The sequence below is a fragment of the Taudactylus pleione genome, unplaced genomic scaffold, assembly GCF_031769625.1.
Source record: "Taudactylus pleione unplaced genomic scaffold, aTauple2 ptg000421l, whole genome shotgun sequence".
NCBI lineage: Eukaryota > Metazoa > Chordata > Amphibia > Anura > Myobatrachidae > Taudactylus > Taudactylus pleione.
Window position 1 is genome coordinate 2,132,490 of NW_028284823.1, and position 23,018 is coordinate 2,155,507.

General features: G+C 45.1%; 1 protein-coding gene across 1 annotated transcript in view; it reads left to right on the forward strand.

The window, feature by feature from the left end:
• Positions 1 to 14,193: 14,193 nt before the first annotated feature.
• CACNA1E (calcium voltage-gated channel subunit alpha1 E) overlaps positions 14,194 to 23,018 on the forward strand; it is an 851,696-nt gene continuing 842,871 nt past the window's right edge. Inside the window, exon 1 of the mRNA XM_088447158.1 lies at positions 14,194 to 14,283. The gene's annotated coding sequence lies outside the window, so the exon portion shown is untranslated. The remainder of the gene's footprint in view (positions 14,284 to 23,018) is intronic.

The following is a 23,018-nucleotide window of genomic DNA, read 5'->3' on the forward strand; positions in this document are numbered from 1 at the left end:
CTTTAGCCGCACGTATATATCAATATAACATAAATGGAGGACCAAACTTTCTCTGATAAAAATAAAATAGGGAAAGATCAAGAACCACTTCCTCCTAGTGCTGTTGCTGCTGCTGGGAGTTGTTCATCATCCCAGAGAGGAAGTAGGAACACCACTACTTTTACTAAACAATTGACCCTCCAAAAGTCCCTAGCGATGAGGATGAAGTACGACAGCAGTCATCCTGAAGCAAAAGGTATAACTGAGGCCTTGACTGCTATGTTGGTGTTAGACGTGGGTCCGGTATCCGCCATTAGTGCAGTGGGATTTAGACAATTGATGGAGGTAGTGTGTCCCCGGTTCCAAATCCCGTCTAGATTCCACCTGCATCCTCAAAGCAGCAGCGACAAGCGTGCGTCTGTCTGTTAAAGGGTGGTGTAACCCTCAAAGTGCACTCCACAAACAATAAAAATATTCTTCTTTTTTTTTCTGTCTTTGTGAATTGTGTGGGCTGTAGCCGCACCTGCATCCTCAAAGCAGCAGCGACAAGCGTGCATCTGTCTGTTAAAGGGTGGTGTAACCCTCAAAGTGCGCTCCACAAACACTAAAAATATTCTTTTTTTTCTGTCTTTGTGAATTGTGTGGGCTGTAGCCGCACTTGCACCCTCAAAGCAGCAGCGACAAGCGTGCGTCTGTCTGTTAAAGGGTGGTGTAACCCTCAAAGTGCTCCAAAAAATAAAAAACTATTTTTTTTATGTGTTTGTGACTTGTGTGCGATGTAGCCGCACGTGCATCAACACAGTAGCAGCGCCAAGCGTGCGCCTGTGTCATAAGTCAAGGGCCGGTTTGGACATCTGGTTCGGACTGAAGGACGTGCCAACAATTTCTGACAAGTCTACTGTCACTGCATATGATACTGTCCTCAAAGCAGCAGCGACAAGCGTGCGTCTGTCTGTTAAAGGGTGGTGTAACCCTCAAAGTGCGCTCCACAAACAATAAAAATATTCTTCTTTTTTTTTCTGTCTTTGTGAAATGTGTGGGCTGTAGCCGCACCTGCATCCTTAAAGCAGCAGCGACAAGCGTGCGTCTGTCTGTTAAAGAATTACATCGGTGACAACATCCAAGTAGGCATGTCAGACAGTCCGTACCTGTACTGGCAGGAAAAAGAAGCAATTTGGAGGTCCCTGTACAAACTGGCTCTATTTTACCTGAGTTGCCCCCCCTCCAGTGTGTACTCCGAAAGAGTGTTTAGTGCAGCCGGGAACCTTGTCAGCGAAAGGCGTAGGAGGTTGCTTCCACAAAATGTGGAGAAGATGATGTTCATAAAATGAATTATCAACTCTTCCAGGGAGACCAGCCTCCTGAACGTACAGAGGGACCTGTGGTGGTGGATTCCAGCGGGGACCAATTAATACTCTGTGAGGATGAGGATGTACACAACACTGAAGAGGGTGAGGAATCGGTGGATGAGGAGGATGAGGACGACATCTTGCCTCCGTAGAGCCAGTTTGTGCAGGGACAGATTAATTGCCAGCTTGTTTTGTGGGGGCCCAAATGAACCAATCATTTCAGCCACAGTCATGTGGCAGACCCTGGCGCTGAAATGATTGGTTTGTTAAAGTGTGCATGTCCTATTTATACAACATAAAGGTGGGTGGGAGGGCCCAAGGACAATTCCATCTTGCACCTCTTTTTTTTCTTTGCAGTATGTTCTGTTTGGGGCCTAGTTTTTCAAACTGCCATCCTGTCTGCCACTGCAGTGTCACTCCTAGATTGGCCACGTGTTTGTGCCGCCCACTCGTGACGCTTAGCATAGTCATCCAGCTACCTCGGTGCAACCTTTTGGACATAAAAACACTATTGTGAGGTGTGAGGTGTTCAGAATAGACTGGAAATGAGTGGAAATTAAGGTTATTGAGGTTAATAATAGCATAGGAGCAGAAAAATCCACACATTCTGTGATTTTAGCTGTTTTTATGCTTTTTTAAAAAAAAAATACAGATCCAAAACACAAAACCCAGAACCCAAAACACGGAAGGGTGGTTTTGGCAAAACCAATCCAGATCCAAAACACGAAGAAAGATCCAGATCCAAAACCAAAACAGAAAACACGAAAAGTGGCCGGTGCACACCCCTAATAATTACTAGATCCATCAGTATTTATACTGATGAGCTCTTACAAGGTGGAAACAGTCTCTAGGGTAGTTGTCAAGGTCAATGTGTAATTCCTTCTCTTTTTGGACCATATCCAATTAGCCGCGAAAAGCCGCGTTTTGGCAATAAGTGTTCACAGGTGTGAACTTTTCGAACAAAAATGCGTATCGTGCAATCCTATTGCCCAGTTTTTGCGCGTATGAAAACTCCATAGACAGAAACTGGTGAACTCTTTTCACCATCTCAGAGCAGGTGAAAAGTTGTGCCAAATACCTATTTTTGGGTAGAAATTAGGGGTGTGCACCGCCCACTTTTCGTGTTTTGGTTTTGGATCTGGATCTTTCTTCGTGTTTTGGATCTGGATTGGTTTTGCCAAAACCACCCTTCCGTGTTTTGGGTTCTGGGTTTTGTGTTTTGGATCTGTATTTTTTTGAAAAAAAGCATAAAAACAGCTAAAATCACAGAATTTGTAGGTTTTTCTGCTCCTATGCTATTATTAACCTCAATAACCTTAATTTCCACTCATTTCCAGTCTATTCTGAACACCTCACACCTCACAATAGTGTTTTTATGTCCAAAAGGTTGCACCGAGGTAGCTGGATGACTATGCTAAGCGACACGAGTGGGCGGCACAAACACGTGACCCATCTAGGCGTGATACTGCAGTGGCAGACAGGATGGCAGTTTGAAAAACTAGGCCCCAAACAGTACATAATGCAAAGAAAAAAAAGAGGTGCAAGATGGAATTGTCCTTGGGCCCTCCCACCCACCCTTATGTTGTATAAACAGGACATGCACACTTTAACAAACTAATCATTTCAGCGCCAGGGTCTGCCACACAACTGTGGCTGAAATGATTGGTTCGTTTGGGCCCCCACAAAACAAGCTGGCAATTAATGTGTCCCTGCACAAACTGGCTCTACGGAGGCAAGATGTCATCCTCATCCTCCTCATCCACCGATTCCTCACCCTCTTCAGTGTGTACATCCTCATCCTCACAAAGTATTAACTCGTCCCCACTTGAATCCACCACCACAGGTCCCTCTGTACGTTCTGGAGGCTGGTCTCCCTGGAAGAGCTGATAATTCATTTTGATGAACATCATCTTCTCCACATTCTGTGGAAGCAACCTCCTACGCCTTTCGCTGACAAGGTTCCCGGCTGCACTAAACACTCTTTCGGAGTACACACTGGAGGGGGGGCAACTCAGGTAAAATAGAGCCAGTTTGTACAGGGGCCTCCAAATTGCCTCTTTTTCCTGCCAGTACAGGTATGGACTGTCTGACATGCCTACTTGGATGCTGTCACCGATGTAATCCTCCACCATTCTGTCAATGGTGACAGTATCATATGCAGTGACAGTAGACATGTCAGAAATTGTTGCCAGGTCCTTCAGTCCGGACCAGATGTCCAAACTTGGTCCTGCCTGCCCTGCATCACCGCCAGCGGGTTGCTTAGGATACCTAAGTTTTTTCCTGGCAGCCCCAGTTGCGTGAGAAAATGAAGAAGGAGCTGTTGACGTGTCACGTTCCGCTTCAGCTGACAGTGTGTTCACCAGCAGGTCTTTGCACCTCTGCAGGCTTGTGTCGGCCGGAAAGAGAGACACCACATAGGCTTTAAACCTAGGATCGAGCACGGTGGCCAAAATGTAGTGGTCTGATTTCAACAGATTGACCACCCTGGAATCCTGGCAAAGCGAATGAAGGGTTCAAGAGTGTTTGCTGGCGCTCCAGTCTTCGGCACGCAGTCGCTGAATGGTGAAAGTGGCCTGAAATTTTTCGGGCCACCCAAAGCGTCTCCTGCACGCCCCTGTCGCTTTTCAGAAAATTCTGCACCACCTAGTTTATTGTGTGAGCAAAACATGGGACGTGCTGGAATTTGCCCAGATGTAATGCCCGCACAATATTGGTGGCGTTGTCAGATATCACAAATCCCCAGGAGAGTCTAAGTGGGGTAAGCCACTGGGCGATGATTTCCCTCAGTTTCTCTAAGAGGTTGTCGGCGGTGTGCCTCTTACTGAAACCGGTGGTACACAGCGTAGCCTGCCTTGGAACGAGCTGGCGTTTCTGAGATGCTGCGACTGGTGACGCTGCTGCTGTTGCTGCGTAAGGTGATACATCTACCCAGTGGGCTGTCACAGTCATATAGTCCTTAGTCTGCCCTGTTCCACTTGTCCACATGTCCGTGGTTAAGTGGACATTGGGTACAACGGCATTTTTCAGGACACTGAGGACACTTTCTGACGTTTCTGTGCAGTCTCGGTATCGCCTGCCTAGTGAAGTGGAATCTAGACGGGATTTGGAACCGGGGACACACTACCTCCATCAATTATCTAAATCCCACTGCACTAATGGCGGATACCGGACGCACGTCTAACACCAACATAGCAGTCAAGGCCTCAGTTATACGTTTTTCTTCAGGATGACTGCTGTCGTACTTCATCCTCCTCGCTAAGTACTGTTGGAGGGTCAATTGTTTAGTAAAAGTAGTGGTGTTCCTACTTCCTCTCTGGGATGATGAACGACTCCCAGCATCAGCAGCAGCGGCAGCAGGAGGCGTAGCAATGCAGGATCCTCCGGAGGAATCCGGGATAGGAGAGTCAGTCATGCCAGTGACATGGCCTGCAGGACTACTTCCGATCCTGACTAAGGAGGAAATTGACGAGGAGGGAGTTGACGGTGTGGTTTGCAGGCGCTTGGATACAACAGGACAACGGGATTTAGGTGTCCCTGGACTGCTTACAGTCTTAGCCAAAGTTTCTGAACTTGACAGTAACTTATTATGAACGCGCTGCAGGTGCCGTATAAGGGAGGATGTTCCTAGGTGGTTAACGTCCCTACCCCTACTTATTCCACCTTTACATAAGGTACATATGGCAAGACAGTTGTTGTCCGGATTTGGATAGAAATATTGCCAGACCAAAGAGGTGGAATGTTTGGTCCGTGATGGGCTTTTTCATCCCACGGACAACAACTGTCTCCCCCAGAGCCTGATTTAAACAAACCACATCACCATCAGAATCCTCCTCGCCAACTTCCTCCTCAGCGCCAGCTACACCAGTATCCTCATCCTGTTGTACTTCAACAGTGACATCTTCAATTTGCATATCAGCAAGTGGACTGTGGGTGCTCCTTTCAGCACTTGCAGGGGGCGTGCAAATGGTGGAAAGAGCCACCTCTTCCCGTCCAGTGCTGGGAAGGTCAGGCATCGCAACCACCTTCACACTTGGACTCTCCTTGGGGATTTGTGATATCTTCTTAGAAAGCACAGTTCTTCGCTGTGCTTTTGCCAGCTTAACTCTTTTGATTTTTTTAGCGGGAGGAGGGCTTCCATCGTCATGTGAAGCTGAACCACTAGTCATGAACATACTAGGGATCGACCTTAGCCGTTCCTTGCCACTCCGTGTCGTAAATGGCATATTGGCAAGTTTACGTTTCTCTTCAGCTGATTTAAATGTTTTTTTCAAGGTCATTTTCCTGAACTTTGTCATTTGGGATTGTATGTGCCCTCTATTATGACATTGGGCATCGGCCTTGGCAAACGACGTTGATGGCATGTTATCGTCTATGTCATGACTAGTGGCAGCAGCTTCAGCACTAGGAGGAAGTGGTTCTTGATCTTTCTCTATTTTATTTTTATCGGAGAAAGTTTGGTCCTCCATTTATGTTATATCGATTTGATATATACGTGCGGCTAAACACAAAAAATATTTCTTTATTTTTGCTGGAGAGTAGTGCACTTTGTGGGTTACACCAGCCTTTAAGAAATGAGCCAGCCGGCTCTTTACTTATGGGACACAGGCGCACGCTTGGCACTGCTCCTTTGTTGATGCACGTGCGGCTACTGCGCACACAATTCACAAACACAGAAAATAATTTTTTTTTTGGTTTGGACTGGAGTGTACTTTGGGGGTAACAGCACCCTTTAATGGTCAAGCCAGCCGGCCCTTTACTTATGACACAGGCGCACGCTTGGCACTACTTTGTTGATGCACGTGCGGCTACTGCGCACACAATTCACAAACACAGAAAATAAAAAATTTTTTGGTTTGGACTGGAGTGTTCTTTCGGGGGTTACAGCACCCTTAACGGTCAAGCCAGCCGGCCCTTTACTTATGACACAGGCGCACGCTTGGCACTACTTTGTTGATGCACGTGCGGCTACTGCGCACACAATTCACAAACACACAAAAAATATTATTTTTTTGGTTTGAACTGGAGTGTACTTTGGGGGTTACAGCACCCTTTAACGGTCAAGCCAGCCGGCCCTTTACTTATGACACAGGCGCACGCTTGGCACTACTTTGTTGATGCACGTGCGGCTACTGCGCACACAATTCACAAACACACAAATAATATTATTTTTTTGGTTTGAACTGGAGTGTACTTTGGGGGTTACAGCACCCTTTAACGGTCAAGCCAGCTAGCCCTTTACTTATGACACAGGCGCACGCTTGGCACTACTTTGTTGATGCACGTGCGGCTACTGCGCACACAATTCACAAACACACAAAAAATATTTTTTTTTTGGTTTGAACTGGAGTGTACTTTGGGGGTTACAGCACCCTTTAACGGTCAAGCCAGCCGGCCCTTTACTTATGACACAGGCGCACGCTTGGCACTACTTTGTTGATGCATGTGCGGCTACTGCGCACACAATTCACAAACACACAAATAATATTATTTTTTTGGTTTGAACTGGAGTGTACTTTGGGGGTTACAGCACCCTTTAACGGTCAAGCCAGCCGGCCCTTTACTTATGACACAGGCGCACGCTTGGCACTACTTTGTTGATGCACGTGCGGCTACTGCGCACACAATTCACAAACACAGAAAATATATATTTTTTTGGTTTGGACTGGAGTGTACTTTGGGGGTTACAGCACCCTTTAACGGTCAAGCCAGCTAGCCCTTTACTTATGACACAGGCGCACGCTTGGCACTACTTTGTTGATGCACGTGCGGCTACTGCGCACACAATTCACAAACACACAAAAAATATTTTTTTTTTGGTTTGAACTGGAGTGTACTTTGGGGGTTACAGCACCCTTTAACGGTCAAGCCAGCCGGCCCTTTACTTATGACACAGGCGCACGCTTGGCACTACTTTGTTGATGCACGTGCGGCTACTGCGCACACAATTCACAAACACAGAAAATATTTTTTTTTTTGGTTTGGACTGGAGTGTACTTTGGGGGTTACAGCACCCTTTAACGGTCAAGCCAGCCGGCCCTTTACCTATGACACAGGCGCACGCTTGGCACTACTTTGTTGATGCACGTGCGGCTACTGCGCACACAACTCACAAACACAGAAAATAATTTTTTTTTTGGTTTGGACTGGAGTGTACTTTCGGGGGTTACAGCACCCTTAACGGTCAAGCCAGCCGGCCCTTTACTTATGACACAGGCGCACGCTTGGCACTACTTTGTTGATGCACGTGCGGCTACTGCGCACACAATTCACAAACACACAAAAAATATTATTTTTTTGGTTTGAACTGGAGTGTACTTTGGGGGTTACAGCACCCTTTAACGGTCAAGCCAGCCGGCCCTTTACTTATGACACAGGCGCACGCTTGGCACTACTTTGTTGATGCACGTGCGGCTACTGCGCACACAATTCACAAACACACAAATAATATTATTTTTTTGGTTTGAACTGGAGTGTACTTTGGGGGTTACAGCACCCTTTAACGGTCAAGCCAGCCGGCCCTTTACTTATGACACAGGCGCACGCTTGGCACTACTTTGTTGATGCACGTGCGGCTACTGCGCACACAATTCACAAACACACAAATAATATTATTTTTTTGGTTTGAACTGGAGTGTACTTTGGGGGTTACAGCACCCTTTAACGGTCAAGCCAGCCGGCCCTTTACTTATGACACAGGCGCACGCTTGGCACTACTTTGTTGATGCACGTGCGGCTACTGCGCACACAATTCACAAACACACAAATAATATTATTTTTTTGGTTTGAACTGGAGTGTACTTTGGGGGTTACAGCACCCTTTAACGGTCAAGCCAGCCGGCCCTTTACTTATGACACAGGCGCACGCTTGGCACTACTTTGTTGATGCACGTGCGGCTACTGCGCACACAATTCACAAACACAGAAAATATATATTTTTTTGGTTTGGACTGGAGTGTACTTTGGGGGTTACAGCACCCTTTAACGGTCAATCCAGCCGGCCCTTTACTTATGACACAGGCGCACGCTTGGCACTACTTTGTTGATGCACGTGCGGCTACTGCGCACACAATTCACAAACACACAAAAAATATTATTTTTTTGGTTTGAACTGGAGTGTACTTTGGGGGTTACAGCACCCTTTAACGGTCAAGCCAGCCGGCCCTTTACTTATGACACAGGCGCACGCTTGGCACTACTTTGTTGATGCACGTGCGGCTACTGCGCACACAATTCACAAACACAGAAAATATTTTTTTTTTTGGTTTGGACTGGAGTGTACTTTGGGGGTTACAGCACCCTTTAACGGTCAAGCCAGCCGGCCCTTTACTTATGACACAGGCGCACGCTTGGCACTACTTTGTTGATGCACGTGCGGCTACTGCGCACACAATTCACAAACACAGAAAATAATTATTTTTTTGGTTTGGACTGGAGTGTACTTTGGGGGTTACAGCACCCTTTAACGGTCAAGCCAGCCGGCCCTTTACTTATGACACAGGCGCACGCTTGGCACTACTTTGTTGATGCACGTGCGGCTACTGCGCACACAATTCACAAACACAGAAAATATTTTTTTTTTGGTTTGGACTGGAGTGTACTTTGGGGGTTACAGCACCCTTTAACGGTCAAGCCAGCCGGCCCTTTACTTATGACACAGGCGCACGCTTGGCACTACTTTGTTGATGCACGTGCAGCTACTGCGCACACAATTCACAAACACAGAAAATATTTTTTTTTTGGTTTGGACTGGAGTGTACTTTGGGGGTTACAGCACCCTTTAACGGTCAAGCCAGCCGGCCCTTTACTTATGACACAGGCGCACGCTTGGCACTACTTTGTTGATGCACGTGCGGCTACTGCGCACACAATTCACAAACACAGAAAAAATTTTTTTTTTTGGTTTGGACTGGAGTGTACTTTCGGGGGTTACAGCACCCTTAACGGTCAAGCCAGCCGGCCCTTTACTTATGACACAGGCGCACGCTTGGCACTACTTTGTTGATGCACGTGCGGCTACTGCGCACACAATTCACAAACACAGAAAATTATTTTTTTTTTAGTTTGGACTGGAGTGTACTTTGGGGATTACAGCACCCTTTAACGGTCAAGCCAGCCGGCCCTTTACTTATGACACAGGCGCACGCTTGGCACTACTTTGTTGATGCACGTGCGGCTACTGCGCACACAATTCACAAACACAGAAAATAATTTTTTTTTTGGTTTGGACTGGAGTGTACTTTGGGGGTTACAGCACCCTTTAACGGTCAAGCCAGCCTGCCCTTTACTTATGATTACAGAGGCGCACGCTTGGCACTATTTTGTTGATGCACGTGCGGCTACTGCGCACACAATTCACAAACACAGAAAATATATTATTTTTTTAGCACTTGGGGGGAGCACCCCTGATGGACAGAGCACCCCCTGGACAACACTACAGCACCCCTTTAGGACTGGGACACTGCACAGGACTTTGGAGTGGACACAGCCCCTATGGAGAACTGACTGCACAACACAGTCCAGCCAGCCCCTATGGACTTTGAAGTAGTGGACACAGCCCCTATTAACAACAGCAGCACAGCACAACACAGCCAGCCCCCATGGACTTTGAAGTAGTGGACAACAGCAGTACTACACTACACTACACAGCCCAGCCAGCCCTAACTCCCACCCTCCCTCTTCACTGTCCACAGCCGAGTGAGAAAATGGCGCTGACGCGGGTACCTTATATAGGATCCAAAACCCGAGAGACTCGGAAGGCGGGATGATGACGTTTTGCCTCGATTTCAGATCCGAGTCAGGCGGGAAAAGTCGAGCCTGACTCGGATCGGACTCGGATCGGGGGGGCTCGGGGGGGTTCGGATTTCAGAAATCCGAACCCGCTCACCCCTAGTAAAAATGTGGGGACTTGGATACCCCCCCCTCCCCGTCCATAATGACAAACTAGGCAAAAATTATTTTTTTAATTAACTTCATTTGCCCAATAATGACAAGTCTTTTTTGGGTGAAAAAATTTTGTGTTGGAAACTGGGTTTAAAATAGTGTGTCTGGAATTTTGGGGGGCCCTATGGATGGGATATGTGTTTTAAACATTGCAGGTTGCTGCACCAGGTATATTTTTGCAATTGTAGGATACAATAATGTACTTGCACCCATTTTCATGTACCCCTAATTTATCTACAGCATTTATTTTGGCAAAAAACTTGCTTTTTATAATTTATCAAATGGTATACAAATATGCATATAATAGCCATTTAACACAATTTAAGAACCCCACATACTTTTATTAGGGCCCTAATACACTTCTAAAATGATTTCCTATATTAGTTAGCCTTTGTAAGGGGTATAGACAGATTTTGCTAAATGATGCTGTACTTTTCACTGTTTTTCCACTACCAGTTTTCGTGCGAATGCATTTTCTCGTCTTTTGTAATAGGATAGTGCGAAAAACGGGAGAAAAGACGAAAATATCGCACCAAAACACGCAAATTGTGTTTAAACTTCTCAAACGTTTAGTTTACTCTTTTTTGCGACTAATTGGATATTGCCCATTGTTTCTGTTGGGAAAATTTGATTGTTCCACTTGACGTATGAGAATCTGAATACCTTCTTCTGTTACAAGGTGATATTAGGTTGAAGTAGCCTGTATTCGCCTTTAATAAAGTGATAGAGAATTAGTATAATTCGACCTCATAGAGAGAAGCCAGTCTTAGCGTGTGTTGTGTTTAATTCCCACATTAATTGTGTAACAAGGTTTCCGGTAGGGAAAGATTGGGATGAAGAGTTAGCAAATATCCTGTTTGTATTTCTACTTCCAATGTACAACACCACCTAATTTTTAACATGTCCTGTTAATTTCTGACAGCTCCATTTGTTACACCACATAATTCGCATCTTGATGGAATGGCTGATTTTAAGAGTGTATATAAACACATTTTACCTCTTAAGAACAAGTACCAGAGCACTGACAGAGGGTGTATGCTGCGGTTGTGCAATACCATGCAACTAATATAATATGCTAATGTCCAGGAGGCGTCTCAGGACAAAAGACACCTCTTGCCAGATCCGAGTGCTGCATCCGATGGTCTCAGCCTTCGGCCATCTGAGTAAGCCTAAGCTTGCTCAGACTGTCCGCCAAGACTGCTCAACTGGGACCAAGAAATCTGGGTCGGAAGATTCAGACCCACCGCGGCATACCTAGATAACAATGGTGACACACCTCTGTTTTGTAACATGGACTAAGTCGCCATCCCCTAATGGCCACAACATGTCAATAATGCTGCTGCTTGGGGGCACTGGGAGCAGTGCCGTAACTAGGGTAGTGCGACCAGTGCCATGGCACAGGGCACCGTAGGGCAGGGGGCACTGTTTGGGCCTGTCAATTTTCTGTTTATTATCATTCTCACTTGTAGCTACCTCTTCTGTTATCCCCAGCATCTCCTGGCCTCCCCTATCTCTTCCCTGGCCCTTCCCCATGAGGCCACGGCCCTTTTTCAGGTGCACTATCTATTGTCACTAATTAAAAAATGTGGGGTGGGGCGCAAATGCTTCACTCTGGCACAGAGCATCAAAAAGTCTAGTTACGGCTCTGACTGGGAGTGATCTAGACAACATTCAGCATGTTGACATGGAGCCTTGGAGAGATCTTAAGTGGAGAGATAGAGGACCTCATTCAGAGTCGGTCATTGCGGCTGCTCGGTTGTAAGGTAAAAGGGGCCGGATATGCAAATGAAGCACTCGCAAGCTGCATCGTTAAGATGGGATCGTTAGCTGCACGAGCGAGGGGAGGATGCGGCCGTAAGACTAAAAACACGCCCCCTTCTCGTTCGCAACACACGTCATCTCCAGACATATAAGGATTAATCGAGACCATCGGGAACCAACGGAGCTGGTCGTAGAGCTTAAGGTTGACCATACCCTCTCTTAAGCTCTACGATCAAGTCAGTGTAAAAACCTCCCATGTCACATGTGCCATGACACTACTTAGTTAATTATGCACTCCCATAAGACGCCGTTTGCATAGTCAGGCACGCCTGCGTTCGGATCTCCTCTCCCCCGTTCACAAGCACCTCATCCTGTCACTCAAACTAACGACCTGGCTGTGTTCAAGGAGAGAGCAATTTCCTATCGTAATAGCTAGTTTGGCATGCGCATTGCGATTTTTACGCATGCGCAGTTTAGCGAACATCGGTGGCGTATGACCAAGCGGCCGCAACGACCGACTCTGAATGAGGTCCAGAGTACCAACTGTCATTTTTCAAACACAGCCTGTAAAGTGATATCTCCCCGTCTTTCCCTAACTAACGATAACCCTAATAGTAACCTTGTACCTCCTGGAAATGTAAACATAATGACAATACTGACATTTCCGATGACGACATTCAATTAATGTCGACATTTTACAGGTGTCCACATTAATGATGTCAACATTTTAATTATGTTGACATAATCGATGTTAACCATCCTCTGTCAACATTGTGAGTAGCTAAATGCTAAACGCTGACATTGTGACTGCATATTCTTCGGTGATGTTACTCTTCTTTAGATTATAAGATCAGAGGGCCTGATTCAGAGCCGCTCGTAAGCAGCCGCTCGTTCGCTCCGAGCGATGTTCGCACATCTGCGCATGCGTATGGGTCGTAATGCGCATGCGCCAACCAGTCAGTGCGGTCGTAAAACGTGTGTTCGCAAAATTGCGAGTGCCTGATAATTTGAGTGACAGGATGAGGAGTTTGTGGGTGGTAACAGGAGAAGGTGCTTGAAAACGGGGAGTGGAGATCCGAACACAGGCGTGCCAAACGGTCAAAACGGGCGTTTTAAGGGTGTGCATAATTAACAAAGCAGCATCATCGGCCACGTCACTTGGTTGTTTCTTAGCCTGAACTGTTCGCATGATTGCGGTAGGAAAATCCAACCACAAGCACTGCGAGCAGTTCAGACGCCTTTCGATGTACTCGATTAATCTAATAAATAGCGGAGATGACGTATGATGTGAGCGGCCAGGGGGCATCTTTACAAAATAGCGAGCGCATGTTTCGTTCGCTCGCTCAGACATAGAGGCGTCAACAGACCGCAAAGAGCGAGCGCTCAATTTAAATAGCTGGCCCCTTTTTCTGAACGAGCGAGCGCAAATAGCGTCCGGCTCTGAATCAGGCCCGGAGGCAGAGACATCTACTGTATTTTCTATGTCTTGTCATTAAGGGGTCTAAAGGGATAGATGTATGAAGCAGTGAGTGGAGAAGTGTGCCAGTGGAGAAGTTACACATGACAACCAATCAGCTTTGAGGTTGCATTTATCAAGTACATATTATATAAAATGATAGGTAGAAGCTGATTGGTTGCCATGGGTAACTTCTCCACTGGCACACTTCTCCACTCTTTTCACTACTTCTTACATCTTCCCGTATGTACTAAGCCTTAAAGTAACAACCAATCAGCTCCTAACTGTCATTTTGCAAACACAGCCTGTAAAGTGAGAGTTAGGAACTGATTGGCTGGTACTTTATCTCTGTCCCATTTATCTCTCTCCAAGGCTTAGTACATAGATTCCTCATACACTATTTGGCTGCACAGTGCAGTACTTGTTATTATTATTACTATTATTATTATTATTATTATTATTATCCATAATTTATATAGCGCCACAAGGGTTCCACAGCGCCTTACAATGTACATAAACAAATGAGCGCACAAGAAAACAGTTATTAACAGTACAAACAATGCAGGATAGATACATGATTAATACATTGCTGCATAACACTTAGATAAGCAGCATGGTGTCGGCAACCAAGGGTGGGGTACTGTTGTATATTAAAGTATAATTAAGTGAAGGAGAAGCACATGAGGGAAGAGGGCCCTGCTCGTGAGAGATTACATTCTAAGGGAAGGGGGCAGACAGACAGGGGTGACACAGATTGCCTGGATACAAGGATCACAGTAATATAACATCTATGGAAAGGTTAGTTTCAACTTAAGAGGAAAGGACAATGGGCCAAATGTAATAGGGTGGGAGTTTAGAAAATGTGAGAGTTTAGCAGTAATCTCTCACATTGGTTGAGTTTTATCTTCAAAATGGGAAAACATCTGAATGAGATTTTAAATCGTGAGAGTTTTTTAAGGCTAAAAAAACATGCAAGTTCACTCTGTTACTTTGTTTTTGGACTCTATTACATTGGCAAAGTTTAAAAAGTGTCAGAAACTCTCACTTTTCTAAACTCTCACCCTATTACATTTGGCCCATTGAGTTGATCAAAATTGCAATAAGCCTCAAGATTTGGGGGCCACAACCTAGGTCCATTAGAGGGGTCATCTTGCTGCGTCGTTAGGTATGGCATAGTTGGAATGGACAAGCAGATTGCATGAGGAGGTCAGGAGGGATGTGAGCAGCATTGGGGATCCAGGTACAGGCACAATCCATAGGCATGTTGGAAGTGTGGTGGTACATCAAAACAGTCCTAGCAATTTTAAAGGCTGTGTAATAGAAACACCAAGCAGGAAAATTTGTTGGGTGCAGTAGTTAAATTACCTGTGGATGATAAGAAATATAAAATCACATCAGTCTATCCCAGGTAGAAGTATAGTTAGTAATAACTCCTGAATAACTCCAGCTTCAATTTAAAAATTCTAGTTATACTTTAAACTAAGCACTTCAAATCTAAGCACTCTTGCAAACACAGCTTTGGCTTTAGCAGCCTTAGATATAAGAGTACTTGTTGCATTAATGAGTTTGCACAAAGCCCCCATTACTGTTGAGAAATGATGGCGAGCTTGATAAAAGCATATTTTTTTGGCATATTTCCGTACTGCACATGTGCACAAATAAAAAGACTTGCACTGCCATGTGTAAGCAGATCATACGTGCCTCCCCGGGGAGGAGAAGCAGGTGGGTTGCGACGGCGACAGGGCCTGATGGTTTGTGTCATTAAGGGGTCTATTTACTAAGCAGTGTTAGGAGAAAGATAAGAAAGTGATAAAGTGCCATCCAATCAACTCCCAACTGCCATCTCACAGGCTGTGTTTGAAATATGACAGTTGGGAGCTGATTGGCTGGCACCTTATCACTTTCTTATCACTTTTCACTCTGTCTCCTAACACTGCTTAGTAAATAGACCCCTAAGTCCTGCCCCCTTCATGGCAAATTGTCGCGATTGGAGCAAATTTAAATAAGGGGCGGTGCTAAATGATGTAATTCATGAAGGATTGTGTCATTAAGCTTCGCCCCCTACACGGGGACCCTCGATAGCCGCGGAAAATCTCCCCATTCTGCCTACCCTTCCGGTGGTGTAGGGGGTTACCTGAAAAATCGGAAGCCTCCCGCGAATTCCGGGAGGGTAGGCATGTATGATGCAGATTTGGGTGTATAGTGTACATATGTAGACGGAAGAATGAGTGTGAGGTAGTGTACAAGCCTTGGCTGAGCACAGTAAAGGTGTGTTTATGCAAATGCCACTCACGCAAACCACCACAGAGACTCACATGCTTCAGGAGGTGCATGTCTTGCAGGTGCTCAACCCGTAATGCAAAATACACACTAATAAATTTGACGATGAGTGGCCACGTTTGGTTGGCTGAGTGCGCCTTGATCCTTCCCACTGATACTATATGTATTACCTGTGCGGCTGCTGCAGGCCATTCACATTATTTAAATTATATTTTCGGCTTACTGCACAAATGCAAATTGAAATCACATTTCTGATATTTGCACTTGGGGTCTGATTCACTACAGATCGCAACTGCGAATGCAATAATGATTACACACGCGATAGTATGCTAATCCATTGCGATCGCTATGCCGCCACAGCATAACACAAGAATGCCCACTTTACCTTATGCACGCCCCTGCAACGGCGTTCAAATGCACTGGCATGCCTGCGTTTCGCCGATCATCCCTCGTCACCTTCCACCAACGGCACTTCCTGTCAATCACTCTGCGATGGGTCTGCATGGACACTGCAATCGCAGTGGCCGGCTCACGCACATAGTGCAATGCATACGCATGCGCAGTATGCAACAATCGGCCGATTGCGTGCGTAATTGCAGTTGCGATCGGTAATGAATCAGGCCCTTAATTCAAATAAGTAATACTTTTATTTTGTATTTAGGGTAATTGTATTTTACATGGTAAATTAGACTTTAATATTTATTGATAAAACTGCCCAGACACAGACTGAATAATGTATATGAAACTTATTTAGAGCCATAAAGTATGCATTAATCACTGTAAAATAAAATGTTCAATACTCACTTTTAAATCTTCTGGATCTGGCATTTGACACTGTGAACCGCTCTCTTCTTATACTGAGCGGGATGCATCAATGCTAAAAATGCAACCAAATCTCTGAAAATGCAATTTCCGGGGGTTTGACCACATTTTCCACCAGAACCAAGCTACGGGAAGCTTTCCGGAGCTTGGGTCCGATAGACAACACCATCTATAGATGGCGTTGACCAGCGGGGGCTCCTACCCTCTGATGAGGAGTGATGAGGGGGGCTGCCGCCGCTGAATAGGACAGGGTCACTTACCGGCTCCTGGCTGGGTCTCACTCCCCCTGGGGCTGCCTGTTGTATATGTGACTGGCAGGTGGCACTTCCAATAAAAAGCCACTTCCAGTCACACAGTGTAGCCAGTGCAATCACAGACTGCACTGACTACACTGAGGTGGTGGATTTTGCTAGGGGGACTGCAGCCTCGCAGCCCCTAGGCAAAATCTGCCACTGGCGTTGACTAATAGAAGCTTATGGGCTTCTTTTCAGGAGACATCTCTGAGAGAATTCCAATAGGATCCCTCCCAGCGTCCCCTGCAGCTCGGTCATGCGCTGGCCGACGGGTGCGCATGCACAGAGGGACTCCGGGACCATAAACCTGGAAGGACAGCTCTTATCGGGATAGCTGTCCTTTGCTTAAATCATCATGCACACGCCATAAACACCGGTATGCATGCGACGACTGGCAGAATGCATCCCTCCCACAAACACTTCATTACCTTGGTCTTCAGGACTCCTTCCTATCCTGATTCTCCTCTCACTTAACAAATCACTTTTTCAGGGTTTGTTTTTCTGCTTTCTTTAGAAGCTGGAGTACCAGCTTTAGTCCTAGGTCCTTTGATGTTCTCTATCTATACCACTCCTGTTCTATAACTAAAAAGGATTTCAATATCAACTCTGCAGATGACACTCAACTTTACTTGTCATCTCCGGATTTCTCACACTTTGTACTGACCCGCGATATTGACAATATTGACTGTCATTCTGCTATTTCATGATGATGTCCTCTCGACACCTCAAACTCAATCTATAAAAACAAAGCTAAAATAATTTCCGCCAGTCAACAGACGTTACCTACCTGACATCTCTATCTTGGTTGACAATACAACAATTAACTCTATCCCTCAATCCCACTGCCTCAGGGTCATCCTTTACTCAGAACTGTTCTTTATTTTCCAGATTAACTCTATATCCCAGTCCTGTTATATCTATGCATCTAAAAAGTATTTCCAGAAAATGCATATACTGTATATGCACATATCTCACACAAGACACTGCAAAAACGGTAATGCATGCATTGACTATTGCAACAGCTTCCTTACTGTTCTGTCACCCATATGATCTATCTATATAGGATGCAGCAGTTAGATTGATTTTCCTTGCTATATGTTCTTCTGCTACTGCCAGGCCCTACATTGGTTGACTGTGTTTTACAAAATGCTGTATAAAATATAGATGTGTGCGCAGGTACACCGAGGCTTACTAATAAGTAATAACCCAGTCTCGGATTTGTTGGAGGGTCCCGGCGCCAGACCTCCTCTCTCTTACCTGTCAGCAGCCCAGCATATGCTGGTGTGTGCTGGGCTGCAGTGAGACCAGGGAGACTGCTGACGCTGAGAAGCAACATCCGCAGTCTCCTTTCCTCTGCCTGTGAGTGGGAGCAATCATACTGATCGCGCTCCTCCTGGAATTACCCCTGGCTAAGGGGCTCATAGATCCCCTCACCTCAGTTCGCGGTGCTACAAGTATTTTTTTCTAAGGTGTGTGTGGCCACGCCTCCCACAATTAAGCCACACCCCCGAGAGTAACGGGGCCCGGGACGGCTCTCTACATCCCTGTCTGTGCAGACCCCCATGTTTTACTTTTGACAAAACCACCCTCAAATGCAATGGTTTTGGAAAACCATTCTCAAGTGTTTTGGTTCGGATTCAGAGTTGGTTTTGGATTGCTTTAAACTTGATAAAATCAGCTAAAATCATGTAATTTGGACCTGTTTACATGCAATACAAAACCAAAATTCGGTTTTTAAACCCGAGGTCCGAACTTCCAGAAGACCAGAACCGGGACTCTGTTCTACGGAACCCCAAAAATAATCTGAGTTGGGACTTGGGGCCCGATTCAGACCCGTTCGCTAGGCTGCGTTCGCACGTAGCCTGCCGATGTTTGCAATCTGCACATGCGTACAAGACGCAGTGCGCGTGCGCGAACCAGTCCATGCGATCGCACCCTGTACACAGATGCATTACAAGCATGAGCGACAGAACGTGCCGTTTGTGGGTGGTGACAGGGGGTGGTCGATGATAACGGGGGTGTGATGGTGCAAACGCAGGCGTGTCTGTACATCTTGTGGTCAGCCACAAGTGCTGCGTATGGGTCCAATGTTACTCAATGTTACTGATTGTTTAATACACTTCCTGGAGATGATGTACCTTACTAAGGGAAAGTGGGCGTCTTGTGTCATGTTGGTGGGCATCTAAATACATGTACAATACAATAAATACAATAATGTCTTGCTAGCGATCGCAGGATTTGCATACTTTGGTTGCTGATGGCTGCGTGCGAACACATCCTAGCGAACGGGTCTAAATCAAGCCCTTGATTCCAAGATGTTACCCACCGGGTCGAAGCACCAGAGTGCATTGCATTCCGGTACTTAGTACATATGAGAAATACGGTAAAATTTATCGCATTCTTGAGCTTTACATCCCGCCCCCTGAGTTAGTAAAGTTGTATACAGAGATTTAGGTATATAAGGGTATATTTATCATAGTTCTTAAATCTGTGAAAAGGGGACATTTTTGTAGGATTTAAAGCTGCCTCTAATTATTGATGCCCCCTTACTGGTGCTGATCGCAGGCCATCACAGCAGTGTGATACTGTCATGCTTTCCCAGGCATATTTTTTAGTTTTATTCTATTGTACACATGCGATAGCCAATATGCTGACTCACTCATGCTTTCCTTAACATATAGCTTGCCTGCTAAGCGGTATGACTGCTCTTACAACTACCAGCCAGTGTAGGCAGGAATCTGACCTTTTGCTGAACAGCGATACAAGATCTTCATTTTGAAGAGCCCATATTAGTTAGTAGAGTTACAGTAAGCAAAACATTGATTATTTATGCAGATTTGCAATGTAGGTGTGGCTTCTATGTAGGCTGGTAATGGTGGAGAGCTGCAAACACAAGAAAAGGAGCCCAGGGATATTATTGTGTCTCTGTATTTCATTGTCTGTATGGAGGTCGCTATTATTAATATGACGCAGCCCCGTAACAGGGTGCCGCTACTCCCTGTGCTGCACCCACCCCCTGCACAGCATAACCCTGCATCCCAGGAGTAACTAGGGTGCTGCTTGGACCATCCTAAAGACCTATAGCACCTATACTTTGGTGGCTATGGGGTCTATGTACTAAGCAGTGATAAGTGACAGAGTGAAAAGTGATAAGGTGCCAGCCAATCAGCTCCCAACTGTAATGTTTCAAAGTCAAACACAACCTGTGAGATGACAGTTGGAAGCTGATTGGCTGGCACTTATCACAGACTTATCACTTTTCACTCTGTCACTTATCACTGCTTAGTACATAGACCCCTATGTCACCATGCTGTGGATTTCTACACTACACGCTGGATGAAAAAGAGAATATTGTCAACAGTCTTCCTGTTTATTTGAGCATATATTTCATAACTCCATAAATAGCAGATCATTGTGTTGCTATGGGATAGCTCACGCATAAGAATCTTCATTTGGAGTGCATGGCAAAGAATATATAAATAAACTGTGCCCAGATGTTATGTTCTGAACCCTCAATGAGGTATGTTCACTAAAGTGCGGGTTTACAGAAGTGGAATTGTTGCCCATAGCAACCAATCAGATTCTAGCTATCATTTTCTAGAAGGTACTAGAGAAATAACAAGTAGAATCTGATTGGTTGCTATGGGCAACATCTCCACTTTTGTAAACCTGCACTTTAGTAAATATACACCTTTGAGTGTAAACTCTGGACATTCTTATAGTGTGCACTCTGGACACTCATAGAGGTAAATTTACTAAGATTAGAGTTTGTTCAAGATGACAATCTTGGGTGAGTTTAGGCATGTTTTTCATCTCGCAAAGTACTAATGACATACTCAGGTGAGTTTGGGAGAGATGACAATCTCGGGTGAGTTTAGGCATGTTACTAATCTCACAAATTTACTAAAGACTTAAGGGGCGTATCCACTAGGCGATTTTAGCACGTGATTGCACGATAACGATGTCGTTATCATGCAATCGCTTGCAACTCGCGCATGCATCGGGCATGTTTTGGTCAGAAGCAACCAGCGATGCGCGTACATGCTGGTCACTTCCGACATCTATCATCGCCTGTACATGCTGGTCAACCTGACGATCCCGTCAGGTTCAGCATGTGCGGGAATGATGGATGTGCCTGGACTGAACGAGTGAACGTTCAGTCTAGGCACATCACTAGCTATACAACGAGAGCACGATTGCAATGTCGTAATCGTTCTCTCGTTTGTATATCTAATAGTGGATACCCGCCTTTACTCGGGTGAGTTTGGGAGAGATTTCTCTCTTCTCACTCGTAAAACTCAGGAATTTACCAAGAATCGAGATTACAATCTCGCGTGAGAGTGGAGCAAACTGGCAGAGAAATTGAAGTTTAAAACACTCCACCTCCTGAGCTGTGAGTTTTGAAGAAACATACTAGGGATGTGCAGGCTCGGATAGATTTGAGTTTGCACGCCGAGTTCGGATTTTTCCCTCCAAAAAACGGGACTCAGAAAGAGGCAAAACGTCATCTTGCATGGACAAACATCATCTTCCATGGTCTTTTGTCCAGGAATGATGTTTGTCCATGCAAGATGACGTTTTGCCTCTTTCTGAGTCCCGTTTTTTGGAGGGAAAAATCCGAACTCGGCGTGCAAACTCGAACCTATCCGAGCCTGCACATCCCTAAAACATACACAGATCAGTGTGATTTGTGTATGTTTCTGCAGGTATACCTAATGTAGTGGTTGTTTTTTTTTTTGTTTGTTTGTTTTTTTTTTTTTTATTGTCATTTAAAGCATTGAACACCAAAAATATAATCATGGTTGAACTTGGCACAGACAGTTGGTTATATTGAATAAATTACACGTATTTGAAGAAATAACATCTGGACCTCACAGAGCAGAGTACATATAACTATCATTATTCAACATAATATAGTCATAGCGGGTTGTTTGAAATGTCGTGTAATAAAGCTATCTTTACTCAAAAGAAATAATCATTCAGTAACCAACACACAAAAATAATACAAACAATACATTTGAACAAAAATGACAAAAATTTCAGAGGAAAAAATGATAAAAAGATTTTGTTCAGAGTTGTGTAGCACCCTGTTCAAACACCAATATTAAAAAAAACCCAAAGGATTGGCTACCCGTGTCCCCCCTCTCCCCTCGCCAGACCCAAAAAGAATTACTCATTACAGAAGCAATGTTAGGTATCTAATCTAATTGGAGGATCTCCTGCCGCATTTTGTATCAAATACCACGAAGAATTCTGCAATGATCTATGAAGCTGGAGACAAAGAGCTGCTGAAAGAGTATCCACATAGCTCTCCCACATTCCAAAAAATCTTTCTATCTTAGTTTCTTTTTCCATTATTACTTCCACCCAATTCATTCTGAAGAGATGATGCAATTTTGCCTTAAAAAGATCTAGGGGAGGTGGTTGTGAATCTATCCATGTATGTAGGATTGTTTTACAGGCTGCTGCACTTACTGTATAGCTAATAATAGACGTTTTCCTCCTGCAGAGATACGAGTGTTATCGGGAAGAACGCCAAATATCACCCATTCAGGTGTTAGTGGGACGAAATTAACTAAATGTGTGGTAACATATGTCCGCACCTGTATCCAGAACCCTCGTACTATAGGACAAGACCACATGTAGTGGAAGATATCCGCCTCAGAAATCCCACATCTATAACAGTTTGAATTTTGCGACATGCCTATTAGAAAGCTCCTGTGAGGTGAAATATAGGATCTATGCAAAATGTTCAGAAACATAGTAGTATATGATGAGCGCACAGGCACTAGTATATTTGTGCACAGGCTTTGTCATAGGATCGGTTTAAGTCCTCTATCTGGAGGGCTGGAATCTGGGACACCCACGTAGCATAGTTTATTGGAGATTTGTCAGATATAAAAACTGTGCGCAAGAGATTATAAATTTTCAATATAGCCTTTATTTCTAATGATGGTGAGCTTAGAAAGTTGTCTAAGGAATTATTCCAGCCCATGGCGGAATAACACTGCACTGTTATTTCAACGTAATGTTTAGCCCAGGGCCGTAGCTAGGGTAGTGCGGCCGGTGCCATCGCAGACGGCACCACAGGTCAGGGGGCGCTCTTTGGGCCTGTCAAATTTCTGTTTATTATAATTC